This window comes from Macaca fascicularis, chromosome 8 (genome assembly GCF_037993035.2).
Source record: "Macaca fascicularis isolate 582-1 chromosome 8, T2T-MFA8v1.1".
In the NCBI taxonomy this organism is placed as follows: Eukaryota; Metazoa; Chordata; class Mammalia; order Primates; family Cercopithecidae; genus Macaca; species Macaca fascicularis.
In genome coordinates, this window is record NC_088382.1 from 103,112,895 (window position 1) to 103,138,503 (window position 25,609).

Here is a 25,609-nt window from a genome sequence, read left to right on the forward strand (position 1 = left end):
GGTGATAGGAAGGTATGGATAGGGTATCAAAATGATGTAAAACCATGGCTCACATCTATAATCCTAGCACTTTGGGAGGCCAAGGTGGGTGGATCACGAGGTCAGCAGTTCGAAACCAGCCTGACCAACATAGTGAAACCCCATCTCTACTAAAAATACAAAAATTAGCTGGGCGTGGTGGTGCGTGCCTATAATCCCAGCTACTCGGGAGGCTAGGGCAGGAGAATCGCTTGAACCCAGGAGGCAGAGGTTGCAGTGACCCGAGATCATGCCACCTGTACTCCAGCCTGGGCAACACAGCAAGACTCTGTCTCAAAACAAAACAAAACAAAAACACGCTTGTAATCCCAGCACTTTGGGAGGCCAAGGCAGGTGAACCAAGAGGTCAGGAGATCGAGACCATCCTGGCTAACACGGTGAAACCCCGTCTCTACTAAAAATACAAAAAAATTAGCCAGGCATAGTGGCAGGTGCCTGTAGTCCCAGCTATTCAGGAGGCTGAGGCAGGAGAATGGCAGGAACCCGGGAGGTGGAGGTTGCAGTGAGCCAAGATCACGCCACTGCACTCTAGCCTGGGCGACACAGCAAGACTCTGTCTCAAAGAAAAAAAAAAAAAAAGAGATAAAACCTAAACTTGATGTTGAACAGAAAAAAAAGAGTTAACCAAGCAAAAGAAAGGGAGGGACTATCCCTTGCAAAAGCACAAAGCAGTGGGGCAGCTTGGCTTCCCAGGAAACTGCAGGTGATAGCCAGAGGGAGTGAGACAAGAGGGTGCAGATTAGAGAAAGGGAAGGTCAAGAAAGGCCTTGTGAACTACAAGAAGAAGTTTGGATTCCACTCTAAAAGGTACTGAGTTCCACTGAAAGGTTTTAAACTGGGAAGTGGCATGATCAGATTTGCATTTTGGAAAGATTTCTCTGGCCACTCTTGGATCAGAGAAGTTGGAAAGCTCTTGCCATAATTCGTGTTTCTCATCAAAATTTGAGAAACTCTTCTTGAGAAACAGAGCTTCTCAAATACATTTAAGAAGGGAATTAGCTCATAGTTAGTGAGCTTCAAAGCCAGCAAGGAAGCACTGCAAGATTTCTTAATTCTGCTCTGCCTCATGGAAGAGCTTTGAATTTCTTTGATTCACATTATATATTTTGTAATTACATTCCAAACTCATAACTTGATTAGGTAAAAGGATTAATCTTCTACCCCTTTCCTCTTCCTAGGCCCCTTCTTCCATTCACACAGGCATGTAAATGTGATCCTAACAAATATGTCTATACATTTACTCATTTACTCACTCCACAAATATTTATTGCATATCCATTATGTGGCAAACACTGTGCTAGGGTGCTGTGTGCGTAGGACGAACACCGTTCCTTGCTCATGAAACTGGCAGTCTACTGGGGAGACACATGATAAATACATAAACAAATAAAACTCTAGAATAGCAGCTATATATGTGTACACATAAAAAGGTCCTTGAAGACTCACCCAGAGAAGTCAGTCAGTTGAGATGGGAGTGTCTCATGGTTTGGCTTTGTGTCCCCACCCAAATATCATCTCAAATTGTAATTCCCACATGCCAAGGGAGGGACCTGTCATCTCCACGTATCAAAAGAGAGAGATGACTGGATTACAGGGGTGGTTTCTCCCCTGCTGTTATCACAATAGTGAGTGAGTTATCATGAGATCTGATGGTTTTATAAGTGTTTGGAAGTTCCTCCTTCGTGCTTCTCTCTCCTGCCACCATGTAAGATGTGCCTACTTCCCCTTCTACCATGATTGTAAGTTTCTTGAGGCCTCCCCGGCCATGTGGAACTGTGGGTCAATTAAGCCTCTTTTGTTTACAAATTACCTGGCCTGGGTAGTATCCTTACAGCAATGTGAAAACAGACTAATACAGAGTGTGAATATATTGACATTTAATTTACATGAGTATCATTCTAGAGAAGTAGTATTGGTACATCTAGGTTGGTGCTATTACTCAACAACACTAACGTTTAAAATATAAGGTCATAGTCTTCAAACAGCAAGCAAGGCTTACAATTGCAGGCACAGAGAGTAAAAGGTTAGGTATGAGGAACTCAACCCTACGGATAAATTTGTTTTCTGTCTCTGGGTTTAATGAGGCCCATAAAATCTCCAGGGGATCTCTGGGAGAGGCTCATTGGAGCACTTCAGTATTGATTCAGCCCCTCAAGTAAATCTTACTTGAGGCCACAGCTAGCCTAGACCTGGTTGGGTTGATGCACTTAAGTCTGAGTTCTGAAATTGTGCTGACTGGCACAACTGCAGCTTGTTTTCATGACAGCAAACCAAAGTCCTTATTAATGTTTTCTTTCTAAAAATGTTACAAGTTAAAGAAAAATTGAGTTCTGCATTAGTTAAAATTTCCTCTTCTTGACAACTCAAAGATTGAAATCTTCAGATCATACATTGAGCATCTCTAGTATTGGGCCCTTTAAAAAAAAAAAAAAAAAAAAAAAGATGGAGTCTTGTGCTGTCGCCCAGACTGGAATGCAGTAACACCATCTTAGCTCACTGCAGCCTCAAACTCCCAGGCTCAAGGGATCCTCTCGTTTCAGCCTCTGGAGTTCCTAGGATTACAGGCACCAGCCACTGTGCCAGCAAATGTTGGGTACTTTTCAAGCAGGCTTTTCAGAGTCACTCCTCTCACCTAAAGGATAAGGAGCATCTGTGAGACAGCTAAGCCCAGTTCTGATTGGGGGCCCACTGGACACAGGCCTTGCTTCGTGGGGTCAGCTGACAACTAGGCTCTGACCACCTGTCCACAACCAGCAGGAGAGTAATCACTTTCAGCCACCAGCCAACATGGTTGAATTTAAGTCATTGATCAATAGGCCAAAGGTCCTCTACTTCATCATGGCTCTTCCATGCCATCCACTCATCTGTTATAATTTCCCAAAACCTAATAATTTGATAAAAAGAGATTTGATTAAGTACAAGGTTTACAAGGTTCTACACTGACACAAATTGAAATTCAATATAAGCCCATTCTAGGAAATGGGCTAGAATATGAACTAAATTCTTTTTTATCTACCCACTACACACACACATACACACATACACACACACGTGCCCACACATACTATTTGGCAACCTGTCACTCATAAAGACTGAGAACAATTATTCACTTTGAGCACTTGGCAGATAGAACGGAACACTACATTGTCAGTAATCAAAAATTATTTTCCATTCTGGTTATTAATCAAAAATTTATTTCCCATTGACTAACCCCAGGAAAAGGTTATCATCTACTTCAGTCTGTACTTATTTCACTACTGACAAAAGAGTCTTTTCTCTCCTATCCTCAGCAATGCAGAATTACCATCATTCCCAAGACCTCTTTGGGTTCCTTGACCAGAAGAAGCGTTTAGCTATGCCATCCATGATGTATTGCACATTTAATTGCACTATGCAGCTATTCAAAAAGCATTCAGAAGTAATCATTTAACATTAATATCCCAGGGCAATCCAAGGTCACAGTACATTAAAAACTAATTCACAGTGGTTCAAGAATGCATTTTTCATATATGGAATAACATAATTCTTTTATGATAAAAGTGATAGTGGTATTACAGGGTGATGAGATACAGGATATTCTGAATATCCATCATTGAACCTATTGTAAAAATGGCAAAGTCAGACCTTTGGTCTTCTCATAACTCAACACACCACTAATCTGTATTAAACACTACTGACCGTGTTAAACTTTTATATGGCTGACCATGTTTTAAGGAGCAACAATCCTCATTTGTTATCATAGACAATACAAGCATTTAATACTTATTGTGGTCATTTCATTCTCAGATTTTACTATCTGCTATTTTTTCTGATCCTTCAAACATCTAAAATTATAACATCTCTATGGGTAACTAAGGGCTTCTTGGTGAAAAATTATACACATGCCTCCGTGTGTGTGTGTGTGTGTGTGCGCGCGTGTGTGTGTGTCTCCATCACTTCCTTCCAAGAATTCTGTGGGAAATAAAATTATTACAACTTGAATCAAACATCTATCATGCTGAAATAATAGTGTTCCAAGGCAGCAAGATCTCTATACAATGTAGAATGGGCAGACTACACCCTCTAGAAACTTCACCTCTCACAAAGGGTTATCATTGGCAATGCTGTACCACAATTTGGTGCCATCCAGCAGGAAATATATCAGGAGTTATTTCAGCAGTTTACAGGCAATATTGTCAGATTTGTTAATATGCTAAACTCTGTATTTAAAGAGACCATGTTGCATGGCCAAACACTGTTTTCTTTTCTTTTTTTTTTTTATATTTCGCATCTCAAAATCTAGTTTTCCAGTAAGTCCATTTAAATTAGACAGAGGTCAGAAGCATCCAGTTCAATGGTCATTTGAGATGATTAATAAGTATGGTCATAACTCTGTGTTCATGGCACTGTTCTAGGTGCTGGATGTGAGATCAGATTGGGCATAACTGGCATGGAGGCAAAGTATTAGGCCAAAAACACAAATAAAATATAAATTTGGCTAGTGATAACAGAAAGCTGGAAAAGACTTTGACACATGACTAATCGTCAACGAGTTCTGCAGATGTTCAAGTGCTGAGTTCAAAAGCAATGACATTACTGGTCTCCACCCGTCCTTTCCCCTCAGCCTCCGAGACAGCCCAGAATATGTCCTGGTACTTAGGACATGTGTTCATGGCTCACTACATAAGCTGGCTTTCTCCACACTCCTGAGAACTTCTGTTTCCAGAAGGGAAAGGAAAACGGACAGCCTTATAGATTTCATGACTAACGGGAAGGTGTGAGATCTGGGAAACCACCTTAAAGGTGAGCAAAGGGATAGATGACCTAAACTACTAGAAATCACCATTTTCCAAACAATTTCTAACACAAAATGCCACCTTTGGATAAATTACGGAAACAAGTCATTTTGATTATAACTTTAAAATAGAAAGCTCTTTGCATCTATTTAATTGACTATCAGCTTTCCCAGCCATAGTCCGTAAATCCACAGGCCAGTGGAACCTGGGGCTTCAAACACATAAACAAGGTGCTTTGGCATCTCAGCCTCTTGACGATGAAGACTGAAGCATTTCTCGCTTTCTTGCTTTCTCTCTCTCTCTCTCTCCTCTCCCTTCCCACTTTCCTCTTTCCTTTCTCAGTTTTCTCTTCCTTTTATCCTTCATGAGTGCAATTGAGTACTAGAAAGTTATACCAAATTCCGCCAGGCACGGTGGCTCACGCCTGTAATCCCAACACTTTGGGAAGCCGAGGCAGGCAGATCACGAGGTCAGGAGGTCGAGACCATCTTAACACTGTGAAACCCCATCTCTACTAAAAAATTACCTGGGCGTCGTGGCGGGTGCCTGTAGTCCCAGCTACTCAGGTGGCTTGAGGCAGGAGAATGGCGTGAACCCAGGAGGCGGAGCTTGCAGTGAGCGGAGATCGCACCCAAGGCACTCCGGCCTGGGTGAGAGAGCAAGACTCTGTCTCAAAAAAAAAAAAAAAGAAAAGAAAAGAAAAAAAAGAAAGTTATACCAAATTCACAAAGGAAAAAGTTAGAAGAAATGAAATAAAATACAGCTGGTTATCTCAAAATCTCTCAAAGGAGACATTTCTACATAAATCTCCCACTTTGCTTCCAAGTAGCTAGCCTCTCCATCACAGATCCTTAGAAAGCCAGGTAGATGGATTGATAAAGGGAGAGTAATGTGAATCTATGACTGGAGGCTACATGTGAGCATTTCTCATTTCAAGAGTATGTTGGCTGGGCACAGTGGCTCACGCCTGTAATTCCAACATTTTGGGAGACCGAGCGGGCAGATCACTTGAGGTCAGGAGTTTGAGACCAGCTTGGCCAACATGGTGAAACCCTGTCTCTACTAAAAAAAAAAAAAATTGCCTGGACATGGTGGTGGGCTCCTATAATCCCAGCTAGTTGAGAGACTGAGGCAGGAGAATCACTTGAATCCGTGAAGCAGATGTTGCAGTGAGCTGAGATCGCACACTGCACTCCAGCCTGGGTGATAGAGTGAGACTCTATCTCAAAAAAAAAAAAAAAAAAAAAAAAAGAGTATATTAAAGGTGCATACCCTGATCTTTCCCAACTTGTCAACCAGCAGTCTTAGACAAATCATATATATTGGCCTCTTAAACAGAACAAGGAAACCAGGACTTCCTAACAAAATAAATTCCTTCTAAAATAAAGTAACTCTTCTATAATTTCCTAAGGAACACTTATTGTTATTTTTACCCTTATCATCAGCATTTACCCTTATCATCAACATCTATGTGTCTGTATCCCCAACAGATGATGAAGAGAGGTAAGAAAAGAGATCTGGGTAAAGGTGTCAATCCTGAGTTCTAGTGTCTGTCACTCCAGTTTAAAGTCATTTGAACCCTCCAGGCATTGGTTTTGTCATCTCTAGAAGGGTTGGACAAGCTCTTCTATATTCTTTCTAGACTTAACTTTGTCCAATTTTTAAATTCTAATTTAAAACATTATCCAAGGACAAAATCTATCCACTTGGGTAGAGCTGATTATGGAGAAATTGATCTAGAGACAAATTCTTAAAACAGTAAGAGGATATTGTTAGTCTTACTTTACAGAAGAAGAAACTGAAGTACTGAATGGTTAAATTACTACTTTCCCCAGGTCAATAAATTTATGAGTAGTAGGGTCAGTAACCAAACCCTGATATGGATGAGCAGAGCCTATGGGGTTAAGTCAGGACCTCAGTTTGCTGTGTGACTTTGGGCAAGTTGCCTAAGGTCTCTGAACATTGATTTTCTCATCAATATAAATGGGAATAATATAATACCTACATCTCACAATTGTCAGACTTAACACATGAAAAATAACTGGTTAGTGCTTGATATGTAGCAGGGGATCAGCAAGTGCTAGTTTCTTTTCTTAGCCACACCACGCTGCCCATGGTATGCCAAAGGGAAGGTGGTAAGGATTTATCTAACACTGAGTAGTTGATAGCAACCTTTGTTAGTCACAGCATCTAGTTGAGTGGGTTTTAATCTCTGTGTCCTACTGCCCTCTTCTGGATATTAAATATCAGATCTGCTTGTGAATTCAGTTTATTGGTCCTATCTAATTGAGCAAACTCTGGACGTGACTCAATAATGCCTACTTCAGAGAGGCAAGGGGGGCAATTAATGAATGCAACAAGTGGACATTTACAACAGAACCAAAAGCTAGAAATGATAAAGTGATTACTTTAACTGTCATATTTATCTAGTAGGTCTAAGCTATGAGGAAGTGGCTTAAAGCAGCTGTCCCCAACCATTTTGGCACCAGGGACCAGCTTCATGGAAGACAATTTTTCCAGGGACCAGGGCAGAGAGTAGCGGGTGGCTGGAGTGGCGGATGGTTTCTGGATGTTTCAAGTGCATTGTATTTATTGTGCACTTTATTTCTATTATTACTGCATTGTAATATTTAATGAAATAATCATATACCTCACCATAATGTAGAATCAGTGGGAGCGCTGAGCTTGTTTTCCTACAACTAGATGGTCCCATTTGGGAGTGATGGAAGCCAGTGACAGATCATCAGGCATTAGATTCTCATAAGGAGTGTGCAACCTGGATCCCTCATATGCGCAGTTCACAATATGGTTCACACTCCTATGACAATCTAATGCTCCCACTGATCTGACAGGAGGCAGAGCTCAGGTGTAATGCTCGCTCATCCATGGCTCACCTCCAGTTGTGCAGCCTGGTTCCTACCGGAACTGGTCTATGGCCCAGGGGTTGGGGGCCCCTGGTTTAAAGTACAGTTCCTTTCACGGGTGTTCCAGGTAATCTAACACCAATTGAGAGTTCCAAATTAGTCACAAATACAAATACTGACTAAACATGTAGATACACAGATAAGAATAACAAAACAAACAAACAAACAAACAAAAAAACACTTTATGGTGGACTTGGAAAGGGATCCTAACCTATTTGAGGTTAGTCACATCTCCTAGACTATCTCTCCAGTAATTCAATTTTAGCACACACTTTTCTCCAAGCTTTTAAACCATTAATTGCATTTATTCACAAAAATAGAATACATCTGTTTCTAATTCATTTACATCTTTTGTAACAAACTGTGTTTTGTACCAAGTTGATGTCCAAAAAGCCAAAGATATCCTTATGAATGTTAAGATGGTTAGAAGTTTTTCTTAGGGTAAACCTGGTGAAATATACTAAATGAATTATAAAATATTTAAGATCCAAGTAGCAGGCATATTAAATAATATATGGACATTTGAAATATTAGAGAGTAACATTTACTTCAGGCAAAGAGTGAAATTCAAATTCTCATCTAAAAATTAATAGAAAAGAGATAACTTGTTGTATTACCTTATGATTCACCAAAGGTATAAATACATGGGTGGCCAGGCACAGTGGCTCACTCCTGTAATCCCAGCACATTGGGAGGCCAAGGCAGGTGGATCACTTGAGGTCAGGAGTTCGAAACCAGGCTGGCCAACATGGTGAAACCCCATCTTTACTAAAATACAAAAATTAGGTGGGCATGGTGGTGGACACATATAATCCCAGATACTCAGGAGGCTGAGGAGGAGAATCACTTGAGCCTGGGAGGTGGCGGGTGCAGTTAGCCAAGATTGCACCACCGCACTCTGGCCTGGGTGACAGAAGGAGACTCTGTCTCAAAAATAAATAAATAAAGATATGGGTGATCTAAATTTTATTTTTGAAAAAAGTCTGGACAACTAGACAATATCTTAGACTTTTCAACCCCTGAGATTAATTTTTAAGTTGGTTGTGCTCAATATAATTACAACTTTAGGAAAAAATGAGTAACTCTTGGCTTACAATAGATGAATAGATTAGTGAGTGGATGAATGGATAAGCAGTTCAACTGAAGAAATTCCCTTTGAGTTTAAAAAATTCAACATATTTTTTTTCATTGCTTCTAGGATCCCTACATTTCTAACATAAATTATTTTTCCCTAGTACTTATAACACTTGTTTTATGATCCATACCATATAATTGGAGATTTATATTTCTTTAAAAGCAAGATATTTATAAGGAAAGATTTTGTTAAGTCAAACTACATTTGAAATGCACTAAAGAGAAATTATAAACATTCTGAAAATAAATTATTTTATGAAGTAAAGAATGGTTTTTATGTGTATAATAATAAAATTATTTTTGTTTTATAAATCTCTATTATCACACACTGAGTTTCTTAAAGCAGAATTTGCAAAGCAGTATTATTTATTAGAAAACACCAAGAACTGCTCTTGTTTAAACATTAGGTTCATAGGTGAGAAATAATGTTCCTAACATCACCCAGCAAAGGAGGGATGGAGCACGAGCCAACCTCAGGACTGCAAGATAGCAGATACCTGCTGTTTCCTTCAGGAACACATGCATACCTTCAAGCGCGCGCATGCGCGTGTGCACACACACACACACACACACACACACACACACACACACACAGTTAATATGCCCATGCATTCATTCAGCAAACATTAATGCCCTACAACCAAGACCCAGTTCAAAAACCATCTTCTTAAAAGATCCCCAATGTACCCCCACAGAAGGAATGACCTGTCTCTGCTTCCTGTTGACTTGTTCATTCTTCTATCATTGCCTTTATTACATGATGTTATAATTATTATTTATATGTATTATTTATATGTATAATGTATTATTTAATTATTATTAAATTATAAATTTATAGTTTATTTATTTATATTTATATCTGGACTATGAACTCAACAAAAGTTTAGCTTCTGTGTCTCATTCATATTTTTATTCCCAGCACCTAACCTGATGCCTAGAACATAGCAGATAATTCAACAAATATTACTGCGAATATGGAGAATTTATCTGAAATTCTGTCATTAGTTTCTCTGTGCGTCAGACACTAAATTTCTGAGTCAGTTGACCTCTACAGCACTTCTCTGCCCACAGACAGCAGCCACCTCCCAGCTGATTCAGTAGCAGTGAGTTTTCAGTCAAAAATGCTATTCAATATCTGGCTTGGGAACAACTTGGTGGGAATTAAAACATCAAATGGAGATGTGAATAGATAACCACTAAAGCTTCTTCCAAACACGGCCTCCTATAATTCTAAAGGGAGATGGCTGTTTTCTTGTTTCCTTATTCGCCCTCTTCTTACTTTGCAAGAGCTGCTGAAGCAATGATACTCAATTACTGAATACTTGGGATGTTTTGCAAATACAAAACTAGAAAAACTCAGCTGGACTAGTAAGGTAGATCCTGACCCTGTAAATCATCCAGAGTATTTGGTTAGACTGTCTCCACTCTCTGGACACCTCCTAAGTTCTAATGCTATTCATTACTTCTTACTGATTTTGACTCATATGCCCTATCACATTTTCCAGCTGGGGCCTGTTCTCTGTCACTTATATCAGTATTTCCTTGAGCAATGACTCTACCACCAGTATTTTTTTCTTAACTTTTAAGTTCAGGGGTACATGTGCAGGTTTGTTACATAGGTAACTCACGTCACAGGAGTTTGCTGTATTTCATCACCCAGGTACTAGGCCTAGTACTCAACAGATTTTTTTTTTCTGAACCTCTCCTTCCTCCCACCTTCCACCCTCAAATGGGCCCCAACATCTGTTGTTCTCTTTTTTGTGGCCATATGTCATCATTTAGCTCTCACTTATAAGTGAGAATATGCAGTATTTGGTTTTCTGTTCCTCCATTAGTTTGCTAAGGATAATGGCCTGTAGCTCCATCCATGTTCTTGGCAAAGACATGAGCTCATTCATTTTTATGGCTGCATAGTATTCCAAGGTTTATATGTACCACATTTTCTTTATCCCATCTGCCATTGATGGGCATTTAGGTTGATTTCATGTCTTTGCTATTACAAACAGTGCTGCAATGAACATACAAATGCATGTGTCTTTATGGTAGAATAATTTACATTTCTTTGGGTATACACCCAGTAATGGTATTGCCGAGGCTAATGGCAGTCCATTTTTAGCTCTCTGAGTAACTGCCATACTGCTTTCCACAATGGTTGAACTAATTCACACTCCCACCAACAGTGTATAAACATTCCCTTTTCTCCACCTTGTCAGCATCTGTTATTTTCTGACTTTATAATAATGGCCATTCTGACTGGTATGAGATAGTATCTCATTGTCTCCCACCAGTTTTAATTACAAGTGACACAAACACTACTGAATATAAGGATTGTGCTGGACACTGTACGTCTATTGTGTCATTATCCTCCTAAGAGCATAATTTTGATTCCCACATTAAAGGACCACATAGAAACTGAGTAACCTGCCCAATTGCTGCCATTAGAAAATAGTGGAGCCACAGTTGAAACCCATGTCCTTCCCACTCCAGGGTGTATGTGCTTAACCACTAAGCTAGTGCTTCTCAAACTTTACTGTACATACGAATTATCTGGGAGTCATGATTATAAGCTGATCTTGATTCAGTTGAACTGGGGAGGGATCTGAAATTCTGCATTTCTAACAAGCTTCCAGAATCAGAGATCTGCTAGTCTTCTGATTACTCTGAATAGCTAGGTATTATGCCTTCCACCCTTCCTAAATTCTTCCTTGCCTTCAAACTTTCAATAGTTAGTTCTTCTTAGCTTCACCCCAGATTTGGAAACAATCAAAAAAACAATAGGAAATCATGAGGGCGTGAGGTAACCACTCCTGGAACATGCACTGTAACTCACGCAGTTACCTACCCAACAGCTAACCAGCACCATGACTGACCACACAGCAGCCAGGTACACTGATGTACATGCAAGTACCTTCACTCCACTGGAGAACAGAAAGACAGTCTTATAACTTATTTCCTCTCTGACCTAAACACACCAGAATTTAAAATTAACTGTCAAAAGGAAATAAATAAATCATGCATTGAGCTATTGAACAATATATTATCCATAAATAGCTACTTTTTAAAGCAAGATACTAAAATGTAAGGGCTTTTTTTAAACTAAACAAGAATACTGACACCAAAGTAAGATCAAGACTAGCAAATTTAATGACTTAATGTTGCACGATATAAAATCATTCCAGTTGAATAACTTTTATTTCATTATAATGCATATATGCCAATTATGCCTGATTTATTAAGAGTAGTTCAGCAGTGCTAGGTCCTGATATATCACACTGGTTGCCATGACATCAAGCCTTTACAAGGACATCTTAAGGATCATGAAAGTGTCAAGGTGATAAGTTTGACACTGCATGGGTTTAATGATAGATGACAATACTGCTGCATTGTTGTGCCAAAGAACACACCTCAGACGCAAGGTAGAAGAATAAAGATTTTATACATATGCAGCCTCTTTTTTTATTGGAGATAGTTTAAAAGCAGCCAGAAGAAACTGGTGTCATTTAAATACAGGATTATTTGTTTATATGCATGTATATGTATATGTGTATGTCTGAGTGTGTGTGTGTATATATACATATATACATATATGTATATATATGTATATATGTATATATGTATATATGTATATGTATATATATATGTATATATACACACACAGTCATGTGTCACTTAACAATGGGGATATGTTCTGAGAAAGGCATTATTAGGCAATTTCATCATTGTTCAAACATCAGAGAGTGCACTTACACAAACCTCAGTGGTACAGCCTACTACACAGTTAGGCTATATGTTATAGCCTATGGCTCCTAGGCTGCAAACCTGTATAGCATGTTACTGTGCTGAGTACTGTAGGCAGTTGTAACACAATGGTAAGTATTTGTGTATCTAAACATACATAAACATAGAAAAGATACAGTAAAGTACATTATAAAGGATAAAAAAAAAATGGTACATCTGCATAGGGGGCACTTACCATGAATGGAGGTTGCGGAATTGGAAGTTGATCTGGGTGGACAGTGAGTGAGTGGTGAGTGACTATGAAGGCCTGGGACATTACTGTACACTGCTGCAGACTTTATAAACACTGTACACTTAGGCCACACTAAATGTATTTTTTAATACATGTAGAGAACAGAGGCCTCAGAAATACCACCACACATCTACAACCATCTGATCTTTGACAAACCTGACAAAAACAAGACATGGGGAAAGTATTCCTTACATAGTAAATGGTGTTGGGAAAACTGGCTAGCCATATGTAGAAAACTGAAAATGAACCCCTTCCTTACAACTTATAGAAAAATTAACTCAAGCTGGATTAAAGATTTAAACATAAGACCTAAAACCATAAAAACCCTAGAAGAAAATCTAGGCAATACCATTCAGGACATAGGCATGGGCAAAGACTTCATGACTAAAACACCAAAAGCAATGGCAACAAAAGCCAAAATTGACAAATGTATCTAATTAAACTAAAGAGCTTCTGCACAGCAAAATAAACTATTATCAGAGTGAATAGGCAACCTACAGAATGGGAGAAAATTTTTGCAATCTATCCATCTGACAAAGGTCTAATAATCAGAATCTACAAAGAACTTAAACAAATTTACAAGAAGAAAACAACCCCATCAAAAAGTGGGTGAAGGATATGAATAGACACTCTTCAAAAGAAGACATTTATGCAACCAACAAACATATGGAAAAAAGCTCATCATCACTGGTCATTAGAGAAATGCAAATAAAAACCACAATGAGATACCATCTCACACCAGTTAGAATGGCAATCATTAAAAACTCAGGAAACATCAGGTGTTGGAGAGGATGTGGAGAAATAGGTATACTTTTACACTGTTGGTGGGACTGTAAACTAGTTCAACCATTGTGGAAGACAGTGTGGTGATTCCTTAAGGATCCAGAACTGGAAATACCATTTGACCCAGCAATCCCATTACTGGGTATATACCCAAAGGATTATAAATCATTCTACTATAAAGACATATGCACACATATATTTATTGTAGCATTGTTCACAATAGCAAGGACTTGGAGCCAACTCAAATGCCCATCAATGATAGACTGGATAAAGAAAATGTGGCACATATACACCATGGAATACTATGCAGCCATAAAAAAGAATGAGTTCGTGTCCTTTTCAGGGACATGGATGAAGCTGGAAACCATCATTCTCAGCAAACTAACACATGAACGGAAAACCAAACACCACATATTATCACTCATAAGTGGATGCTGAACAATGAGAACATATAGACACAGGGAACAAACATGCAGGTAACAAACCTGCATATTCTGCACATGTATCCCAGAACTTAAAGTATAATAATAAATATATATTTTTTCTTCAATAGCAAATTAGCTTATTTAACACTTAGCTTAAAACACATACACATTGTAAAGCTACACAAAAATAGTTTCTTTCTTTATATCTTTATCCTATGAGCTTCTTTCTAGCTTAAAATTTTTATTTTTTATTTTTTTAATTTTTTTGTAAAAACTATGACACAAATACACATGTTAGCTAAGGCCTACACAGGGTCAGTATCATCATTGTCACTGTCTTCCACCTCCACATCTTGTCCCACTAGAAGGTATTCAGGGAAAATACACACGGAGCTGCCATCGCCTATGATAACAGTGCCTTCCTCTGGAATGCCTCCTAAAGAACCTGCCTGAGACTGTTTTACAATTAACTTTTTTAATAAGTAAAAGGAGTACACTCTCCAATAATGATTAAAAGAACAGTATAGTAAGCATGTAGACTAGTAACATGGTCTTTTATTATCCTTATCAAGTATTATGTACTGTACATAATTGTATGTGCTATACTTTTACATGGTTGGCAGCCCAGTAAGTTTGTTTACATCTGCATCACCACAAACATGTGAGTAACGCATTGGTCTACAACTTTACAAATGGCTAGGACATCCCTAAAAAACAGGAATCTTTCAGCTCTATTATAATTTTATGGGACCATCATCATATATATAATCCATCGTTTATAGAAATGCCATTATGCAGTGCATGAATATATATATATATACACACACACACATAAACACACAGACATATACATACACATATTCTTACATCATACATACAAGTGTACATTGAATTCACTCTTCCATTAGCTACTATATTCAATTTAGAAATGAACCCTGGGGGAGGGATGAATATGTTAGGCATGGAGATTGTTAAGGCAGTAAAAATTATTCTGTTTGTTAGTGTAATGGTAGATACATGACATTATGCATTCCCCAAAACTCATAGAATGGTATAACACAAAGAGTGACACTTAATGTAACTATGGCCTTACAATGTATCAATATTTCTTTTTTTTTTTTTTTTTTTTTTTTTTTTTTTGAGACGGAGTCTCGCTCTGTCGCCCAGACTGGAGTGCAGTGGCGCGATCTCGGCTCACTGCAAGCTCCGCCTCCCGGGTTCACGCCATTCTCCTGCCTCAGCCTCCCGAGTAGCTGGGACTACAGGCGCCCGCCACCACGCCCGGCTAATTTCTTTTTGTATTTTTAGTAGAGACAGGGTTTCACCGTGTTAGCCAGGATGGTCTCGATCTCCTGACCTCGTGATCCGCCCGCCTCGGCCTCCCAAAGTGCTGGGATTACAGGCTTGAGCCACCGCGCCCGGCCAATATTTCTTTACTAATTGTAACAAATGTACCACATTAATACAAGAGAACTGGGGGGTGAGGAGGTGGAGACAGAATCTCTCAATTTTTCCATAAATCTATTTTCCTATAAATCTGAAATTGACCTAAAAATAAAATTATAATATACAATATTATATACAGTTAAAATTATATACAAAATATATAGAGAGGGATATAAATATAGATTAAAACTCTTGCAGGAGCTATCAACGATAAACTAATATGGCATGGTCAGGAAATAAGTGGTACTACCAGGTAAGAAAAATTTTAAAGTTGTGAAGTTGAAAACATCTACCTTCAAGTCTCACAATGCCATCCTCTCTGTTTGTTACCCTCCAGCCCCTTTCTGTAGTCCCCATACACGCATGCACACACAGCATCCTCACACAAGCCTGTGCCTGACCATGCCCTCCATTATTCCTACTTTCTTTATATCTTTATCCTACAAGCATTTTTCTAGCTTAAAATTTTTTACTGGGTTCTGAGAGGAATCCATCCATGTTTCAAACCTCCGCTTACCCATCAAACTACCTAACCCCTGCTCCACCTCCCCTGGGCTTCTCTCCTCACAGAGATGATACTAAAGAGGAAAAGGAAGTGTTCTGGGCCACACTGGACTTAACACAAGCACTCACTCTCACCAGAGAACTAACTTCTTGCCTTTGCTTCATTTAAGATGCATGTCTCCAGCAGGCACTCAAGAAATCATTTTATTGGCAAGAAAAGTCTTTCAGATCCTGAGAACAAACCTGGAGAAGGAATATCTTGAGGCGTGGGATCCATTTGGTATTTCCAACCCTACCATAACCTTGCAGGAGCTGCTTGTTCCACCCTTTCATAAGGAAAACGAAGGAAGGTCTACATTCTGTGCCAAGCTTAGTGCATATCAAGCAAGATTATCAGTGAAGAGTAGACACCCACTCTGCATAAGTGTCTATTTCATCATGGCCATCTTGCCTTCACCATTGTCATTCCTCTGCTAGTTTCAAGAAATAGTATCACATGATCCTAGAGACAGCTCCATTTTGGTGCCCACCTAGGGACAGTTCCTGGGGTTCTGGGGGTTGCAGAGACAGAGAAGCAGAAGGTTTGGTGCTGTCGAAGTGGAAAAAGAAGAAAAAGTAACTCAGGAGTTCATGAACTGCTCAACATACTTCCTGTAAGGTCTTTTACCATTTAAAAAAAAAAACCCTTCTCTCGAGTATTTTCTTTCTGTCCACATTTTCTTTCCCCTTAAGTTCCAGTTGACTATCTCTGAACTTTATAGGAAGCATCAGGTCCAGTGTTACACGGTATCGTCTGTTTTCCTTCAACAAGGAGGCCTGGGAAACAATCCGTGAAAGAATGATCTTCTGTCTGCAATTATTGTTATAAATGTTCCTCTAGAACTCACTAGTGGCCGTATGGTCTTTAGTTTTATTTGAGAACATTCCTGGCTTGTTTTCTATTAAAGGGAAGGCAGGCAGAGAGCCTAGTAAATGAAAAGATATTTCCAGCCGGGTTCTCAGTGAGATTTACTTTTCAGTAAATAAAGTACCCCTGGGAATAAACTGCTCATCCTTTGAGATGTATTACTATAGTTCCAATCATATCTGTCAATTCAGGAAAAGAGACAATTTGCTAAGTATCCTGTTTCCCTGGAAATTAATTCTTCTGTGAACTGCTTCAGCCACTTTGTGCTTTTACCTCCTAGATCAAATATAGATTCTTGGCCTCCTCCTCAAAGCCACCCACCACTCCATCTCCTCTCTCAGAGCCTCTCTCACCCTCTTGACAGGCTGCACTACGGCCAGCCCATCAGCTGCTTGCTAGCTTTGCTGCCCATGCATGTGACAGCCTCAGACTCATTGGAAATGCTGACTGCCTCATCCATTAGCTGATTCCCTCCTAGAAAATGACCCAAACTGATTTAACACAAATGTTCATTATTTGCCATAACACCCTACTAGCTCCTTTTTTGTCTCCCTTAATAGTGAGTAAATCATCTATTTTCTGTACTTAGAATGGTCTTATTAAAAATGAATGAACAGAAGATGGCCAAATAGGAACAGCTCCAGTCTACATCTCTTAGCATGAATGATGCAGAAGATGGGTGATTTTTGAATTTCCAGCTTAGATACTGGGTTCATCTCACTGGGGCTTGTCAGACAGTGGGTGCAAGTCAGTGGGTGCAGCCCACAGAGTGTGAGCTTAAGCAGGGCGAGGCATCGCCTCAGCTGGGAAGCACAAGGGGTTGGGGAATTCCCTTGCCTAGCCAAGGGATGTCATGACAGAAGGCACCTGGAAAATTGGGTCACTCCCACCCTAGTACTGCACTTTTCCAATGGTCTGAGCAAATGGCACACCAGGAGTTTATATCCCATGCCTGGCTCAGAGGGTCCCACGCCCACAGAGCCTCACTCACTGCTAGCACAGCAGTCTGAGATCAAACTGCAAGGCGGCAGTGAGGCTGGGGGAGGAGCACCCACCATTGCTGAGGCTTGAGTAGGTACACAAAGCAGCCAGGAAGCTCAAACTGGGTGGAGCCCACTGCAGTTCAAGGAGGCCTGCCTGCCTCTGTAGACGCCACCTCAGGGGGCAGGGCATAGCTGAACAAAAGGCAGCAGAAACTTGTGCAGACTTAAACGCCCCTGTCTGACAGCTTTGAAGAGAGCAGTAGTTCCCCCAGCACAGAGTTTGAGATCTGAGAATGGACACACTGCCTCCTCAAGTGGGTCTGTGACCCCCGAGTAGCCTAACTGGGAGACGCCTCCCAGTAGGGGCCGACTGACACCTCATACGGCCGGCTGCCCCTCTGGGGCGAAGCTTCCAGAGGAAAAATCAGGCAGCAACATTTGCCATTCTGCAATATTTGCGGCTCTGCAGCCTCTGCTGGTGATACCCAAGCAAACAGGGTGTGGAGTGGACCTCCAGCAAACTCCAACAGCTGAGGGTCCTGACTGTTAGAAGGAAAACTAACAAACAGAAAGGACATCCACACCAAAACCCCATCTGTATGTCACTATCATCAAAGACCAAAGGTAGATAAAACCACAAAAATGGAGAGAAACCAGAGTAGAAAAGCTAAAAATTCTAAAAATCAGAGTGCCTCTTCTCCTCCAAAGGAATGCAGTTCATCACTAGCAACAGAACAAAGCTGGATGGAGGAATGACTTTGACGAGTTGAGAGAAGAAGGCTTCAGACGATCAGTAATAACAAACGTCTGTGAACTAAGGGAGGATGTTCGGACCCATCACAAAGAAGCTAAAAACCTTGCAAAAAGATTAGACAAATGGCTAATTAGAATAAATACTGTAGAGAAGTCCTTGAATGACCTGATGGAGTGGAAAACCATGGCATGAAAACTACATGACACATGCACAAGCTTTAGTAGCCGATTCAATCAACTGGAAGAAAGTATATCAGTGATTGAAGATCAAATGAATGAACTGAAGTGAGAAGAGAAGTTTAGAGAAAAAAAGAGTAATAAGAACAAAGCCTCCAAGAAATATGGGACTATGTGAAAAGACCAAATCTACGTTTGATCGGTGTACCTGAAAGTGACAAGGAGAATGGAACCAAGTTGGAAAACACTCTTCAGGATATTATCCAGGAGAACTTCCCCAACCTAGTAAGGCAGGCCAACATAAAATTCAGGAAATATAGAGGACGCCACAAAGATAATTCGTGAGAAGAGCAACTCCAAGACACATAATTGTCAGATTCACCAAAGTTGAAATGAAGGAAAAAATCTTAAGGGCAGCCAGAGAGAAAGGTCGGGTTGCCCACAAAGGGAAGCCCATCAGACTAACAGTGGATCTCTCGGCAGAAACTCTACAAGCCAGAAGAGAGTGGGGGCCAATATTCAACATTCTTAAAGAAAAGAATTTTAAACCCAGAATTTCATATCCAGCCAAACTAAGCTTCGTAAGGGAAGGAGAAACAAAATCCTTTACAGATAAGCAAATGCTTAGAGATTTTGTCACCACCAGGCCTGCCTTACAAGAGCTCCTGAAGGAAGCACTAAACATGGAAAGGAACAAGCGGTACCAGCCACTGCAAAAACAAGCCAAATTGTAAAGACCATCGAGGCTAGGAAGAAACTGCATCAACTAATGAGCAAAATAACCAGCTAACATCATAATGATAGGACCAAATTCACACATAACAATATTAACCTTAAATGTAAATGGGCTAAATGCTCCATTTAAAAGACACAGACTGGCAAATTGGATAAAGAGTCAAGACCCATCATTGTGCTGTTTTCAGGAGACCCATCTCACATGCAGAGACACACATAGGCTCAAAATATAGGGATGGAGGAAGATCTACCAAGCAAATGGAAAAAAAAAAAAAAAAGCAGGGGTTGCAATCCTAGTCTCTGATAAAACAGACTTTAAACCAACAAAGATCAAAAGAGACAAAGAAGGTCATTACATAATGGTAAAGGGATCCATTCAACAAGAAGAACTAACTATCCTAAATATATATGCACCCAATACAGGAGCACCAAGATTCATAAAGCAAGTCCTTAGAGACCTACAAAGAGACTTAGACTCCCACACAATAATAATGGGAAACTTTAACACCCCACGGTCGACATTAGAAAAATGAGACAGAAAGTTAACAAAGATATCCAGGAATTGAACTCAGCTCACACCAAAAAGACCTAATAGACATCTACAGAACTCTCCTCCCCAAATCAACAGAATATACATTCTTCTCAGCACCACATTGTACTTATTCCAAAATTGACCACGTAGTTGGAAGTAAAGCACTCCTCAGCAAATGTACAAGAACAGAAATTACAACAAACTGTCTGTCAGACCACAGTGCAATCAAACTAGAACTCAAGATTAAGAAACTCACTCAAAACCACTCAACTGCATGGAAACTGAACAACCTGCTCCTGAATGACTACTGGATAAATAACGAAGTGAAGGCAGAAATAAAGATGTTCTTTGAAACCAATGAGAACAAAGACACAACATACCAGAATCTCTGGGACACATTTAAAGCAGTATGTAGAGGGAAATTTACAGCACTAAATGCCCACAAGAGAAAGCAGGAGAGATCTAAAATGGACACCCTAACATCACAATTAAAAGAACTAGAGAAGCAAGAACAAACACATTCAAAAGCTAGCAGAAGGCAAGAAATAACTAAGATCAGAGCAGAACTGAAGGAGATAGAGATACAAAAACCCCTTCAAAAAATCAATGCATCCAGGAACTGGTTTTTGAAAAGAACTACAAAATTGATAGATGGCTAGCAAGACTAATGAGAAAAGAGAGAAGAATCAAATAGATGCAATAAAAAATGAAAAAGGGGATATCACCACTGACCCCACAGAAATACAAACTACCATCAGAGAATATTATAAACACTTCTACGCAAATAAACTAGAAAATCTAGAAGAAATTGATAAATTCCTGGACACATACACCTTCCCACGACTAAATCAAGAAGTTGAATCCCTAAATAGACCAATAATAGGCTCTGAAATTGAGGCAATAATTAATAGCCTACCAACCAAAAAAAGTCCAGGACCAGACAGATTCACAGCCGAATTCCACCAGAGTTACAAAGAGGAGCTGGTACCATTCCTTCTGAAACTATTCCGATCAACAGAAAAAGAGGGAATCCTCCCTAACTCATTTTATGAGGCCAGCATCATCCTGATACCAAAGCCTGGCAGAGACACAGCAAAAAAAAAAAGAGAATTTTAGACCAATATCCCTGAACATCGATGAAAAATCCTCAATAAAATACTGGCAAACCGAATCCAGCAGCACATCAAAAAGCTTATCCACCATGATCAAGTAGGCTTCATCCCTGGGATGTAAGGCTGGTTCAACATACACAAATCAATGAACATAATCCATCATATAAACAGAACCAAAGACAAAAAGCACATGATTACCTCAAAAGATGCAGAAAAGGCCTTTGACAAAATTCAACAGCCCTTCATGCTAAAAACTCTCAATAAATTATATATTGATGGGATGTATCTCAAAATAATAAGAGCTATTTATGACACACACACAGCCAATATCATACTGCATGGGCATAAACTGGAAGCATTCCCTTTGAAAACTGGCACAAGACAGGGATGCCCTCTCTCACCACTCCTATTCAACATAGTGTTGGAAGTTCTGGCCAGGGCAATCAGGCAGGAGAAAGAAATAAAGGGTATTCAATTAGGAAAAGAGGAAGTCAAAATATCCCTATTTGTAGATGACATGATTGTATAGTTAGAAAACCCCACCGTCTCAGCCCAAAATCTCCTTAAGCTGATAAGCAACTTCAGCAAAGTCTCAGGATACAAAATCAATGTGCAAAAATCACAGGCATTCCTATACACCAATAACAGACAAACAGAGAGCCAAATCATGAGTGAACTCCCATTCACAATTGCTTCAAAGAGAATAAAATACCTAGGAATCCAACTTACAAGGGATGTGAAGGACCTCTTCAAGGAGCATTACAAACTATTGCTCAACAAAATAAAAGAGGACACAAACAAATGGAAAAACATTCCATGATCATAGATATAAGAATCAATATCATGAAAATGGCCAAACTGCCCAAGGTAATTTACAGATTCAATGCCATCCCCATCAAGCTACCAATGACTTTCTTCACAGAATTGGAAAAAACTACTTTAAAGTTCATATGGAACCAAAAAAGAGCCCGCATTGCCAAGACAATCCTAATCAAAAAGAACAAAGCTGGAGGCATCCTGCTACCTGACTTCAAACTATACAAAAGGCTACAGTAACCAAAACAGTATAGTACTGGTACCAAAACAGAGATATAGACCAATGGAACAGAACAGAGCCCTCAGAAATAATACCACACATCTACAACCATCTGATCTTTGACAAACCTGACAAAAACAAGAAGTGGGGAAAGGATTCCCTATTTAATAAATGGTGCTGGGAAAACTGGCTAGCCATATGTAGAAAGCTGAAACTGGATCCCTTCCTTACACCTTATACAAAAATTAATTCAAGATGGATTAAAGACTTAAATGTCAGACCTAAAACCATAAAAACCCTAAAAGAAAACCTAGGAAATACCATTCAGGTCATAGGCATGGGCAAGGACTTCATGTCTAAAACACCAAAAGCAATGGCAACAAAAGCCAAAATTGACAAATGGGATCTAATTAAACTAAAGAGCTTCTGCACAGCAAAAGAAACTACCATCAGAGTGAACAGGCAACCTACAGAATGGGAGAAAATTTTTGCAATCTACCCATCTGACAAAGGGCTAATATCCAGAATCTACAAAGAACTTAAACAAATTTACAAGGAAAGACTCAAACAACCTCATCAAAAAGTGGGTGAAGGATATGAATAGACACTTCTCAAAAGAAGACATTTATGCAGCCAACAGACACATGAAAAAATGCTCATCATCACTGGCCATCAGAGAAATGCAAATCAAAACCACAATGAGATACTATCTCATACCAGTTAGAATGGTGATGATTAAAAGGTCAGGTAACAACAGGTGCTGGAGAGGATGTGGAGAAATAGGAACACTTTTACACTGTTGGTGGGACTGTAAACTAGTTCAACCATTGTGGAAGACAGTGTGGTGATTCCTCAAGGATCTAGAACTAGAAATATCATTTGATCCAACCATCCCATTATTGGGTATATACCCAAAGGATTATAAATCATATTGCTATAAAGACACATGCACACATATGTTTATTGTGGCACTATTCACAATAGCAAAGACTTGGAACCAACCCAAATGTCCATCAATGATAGACTGGATTAAGAAAATGTGGCACATATACACCATGGAATACTATGCAGTCATAGAAAAGGATGAGTTCATGTCCTTTGTAGGGACATGGATGAAGCTGGAAACCATCATTCTGAGCAAATTATCGCAAGGACAGAAAACCAAACACCGCATGTTCTCACTCATAGGTGGGAATTGAACGATGAGAACACTTGGACACAGGGTGGGGAATGTCACACACTGGGGCCTGTCATGGGGTGGTGGCAGCATGGAGGGATAGCATTAGGAGATATATCTAATGTAAATGACGAGTTAATGGGTGCAGCACACCAACATGGCACATGTATATATATGTAAGAAACCTGCACACTGTGCATATGTACCCTAGAACTCAGAGTATAATAAAAAAACAAAAATAAAAATAAAAATGGATGAACAAAATCTACTTACACTATCAAGTCCTACTTGCCCCAGTCCTGCCCACCATCAAGTACTGAAGTTGGCAATTTAGCCTTCCCAGATAGTCAATGTTGGAGTGTGGGGTTGTTAAGCAATTACCTTTCCCTTTCCAGGTTTTAACCATTTGAAAGCAAATGGCAGGAACCATGGGGAGGGAGGATCAGAATACCTGATTAGATTCTTTATTTTATAAGCTGGATGAGAGAATATGGCAAGGCTTCTATTCTTTCTCTCCCCAAACTGGGAGCTAATTGCTCCTGGCTTAAGCAGCCTACAGCCAGTGGAGAAGCTGGAACCAAGTGAGCAGGGATCTGGTTGGGCCTGACAGAAATGTGAATTGCTTGGTTTGTTTACCATGAGAGACTGGAAACATAGGCTTTAATGAGGCCTGAGCTCAAAGAGGCCTGAAAGATCAAAGTGCAAAAAAGGAAGAGGCACGTGCCAACTGCTCCATCCTTTAGCTGATCCCATTCTAGAAATTATGCCATGGTAACAAACAATCTCAAAATCTCAGAGCCTCATGAACATCATGTTTATTTCTTACTCATGTAACAGTTGGGTCAACTGCAATTCACTTCCATGCCATCTTCACTTCAGGACCAGGCTGATTTTACCTAGAATATTGCTGGCCAGGTGACAGAGGGGAAAGAGATGTTCCAAATCCTATTCTGGTTTTTAAAGCTTCTATTCAGAACTGATCCACTTCACTTCTGTGTAGTAAAGAATCTGGCTTTGCCCCAATTTAGGTCAGCCTTTGTTTTCATCTTCTGGGAGGTAATCTATGTTCTACCTCATAGGAATGTCTTTGTTTAGGGAAGGTACTGGCCACGTGAATCTTATGATGGGGCCAGCCACACCCAATAGTTTTAGAGTCACTGGAAAGACATGTGACTTGGGAAAGGTGTTTTGGATCAACCACATGGCAATCGACCTATGGGCAATCAATTAATCAATCATGCCTATGTGATAGACCCTGAATGAAAACACTGAACACCAAAGCTCAGGCAGTCTTCCCCGGTTGGCAATACTCCATGCATATTGTCACACACTGATGCTGGGAGGGTAACACATCCTGAAGACAACAGAATCTTTGCTTGTGGAAACCTCTCAGACTCTACCTTACGTATCTCTTCCTTTGTCTGTATGTTTCATCTATATTTTTCATCTGTATATTTTTCCTATAATAAACCATAACCATGAAAACAATAGCTTGTAGTGACTTTTATAAGTCTTTCTAACAAATTATCCAAATGGATAATTACCTGTGAACTTGCAAGTAGTGTAAGAGTAAGGGTGGTCTTGTGTACACTCTTCCCTCTAACTGTAGTTGGACTCTAACTTCTTGTGGTTGGTGTCAGGAGTCTTGGGAGAATTGGCAGACTGGAAGACCATCATTTCCTAGAACTGTGCAGTTTTGCTAGCTTCCATTTGCACTTTCTGAGCCTAAGCAAATCCTTGACCACCCTCTCTGAATTTGTTGAAGGAGGAATGTATAATCCCACCACCACGAAGAGTCTTACAAAGAAGGGAGCTGTAAGGAAGAACTGCAAATGTTTTGAACAATAAGAAGATCTACCACGATGGTTCAGGTAAAAACAATTCAAAGGCATAAACTAAAGTGGCATCAGAGTGATGACAAGGCAGGATTGGAAATGGTAGGACACAACCAAAATCAAGAAGACTTGATGTTTAATTAGATGTGAGAGTAATGGAGTTCAAAGAAGAATCGCTTTCACATTTGTATGTGGTTGATGATATTCACTGAGAGGAATGGGATTGGAAACAAATGTGTTAATATTGGACATGTTAAGTTTGAGGATCATCCATGACGAGGTATTTGGTTAGGTTACATTGA

At 39.7% G+C, this 25,609-nt stretch overlaps 1 long non-coding RNA gene across 1 annotated transcript in view; it reads right to left on the reverse strand.

Moving 5' to 3' along the window:
• Positions 1 to 1,894: 1,894 nt before the first annotated feature.
• The window catches only part of LOC135964774 (uncharacterized), a 39,785-nt gene continuing 16,070 nt past the window's right edge, over positions 1,895 to 25,609 (reverse strand). Inside the window, exons 2-3 of the long non-coding RNA XR_010577398.2 lie at positions 5,341 to 5,480; positions 1,895 to 2,923 (exon numbers count right to left, since the gene is read on the reverse strand). This is a non-coding gene — a long non-coding RNA (uncharacterized lncRNA). The remainder of the gene's footprint in view (positions 2,924 to 5,340; positions 5,481 to 25,609) is intronic.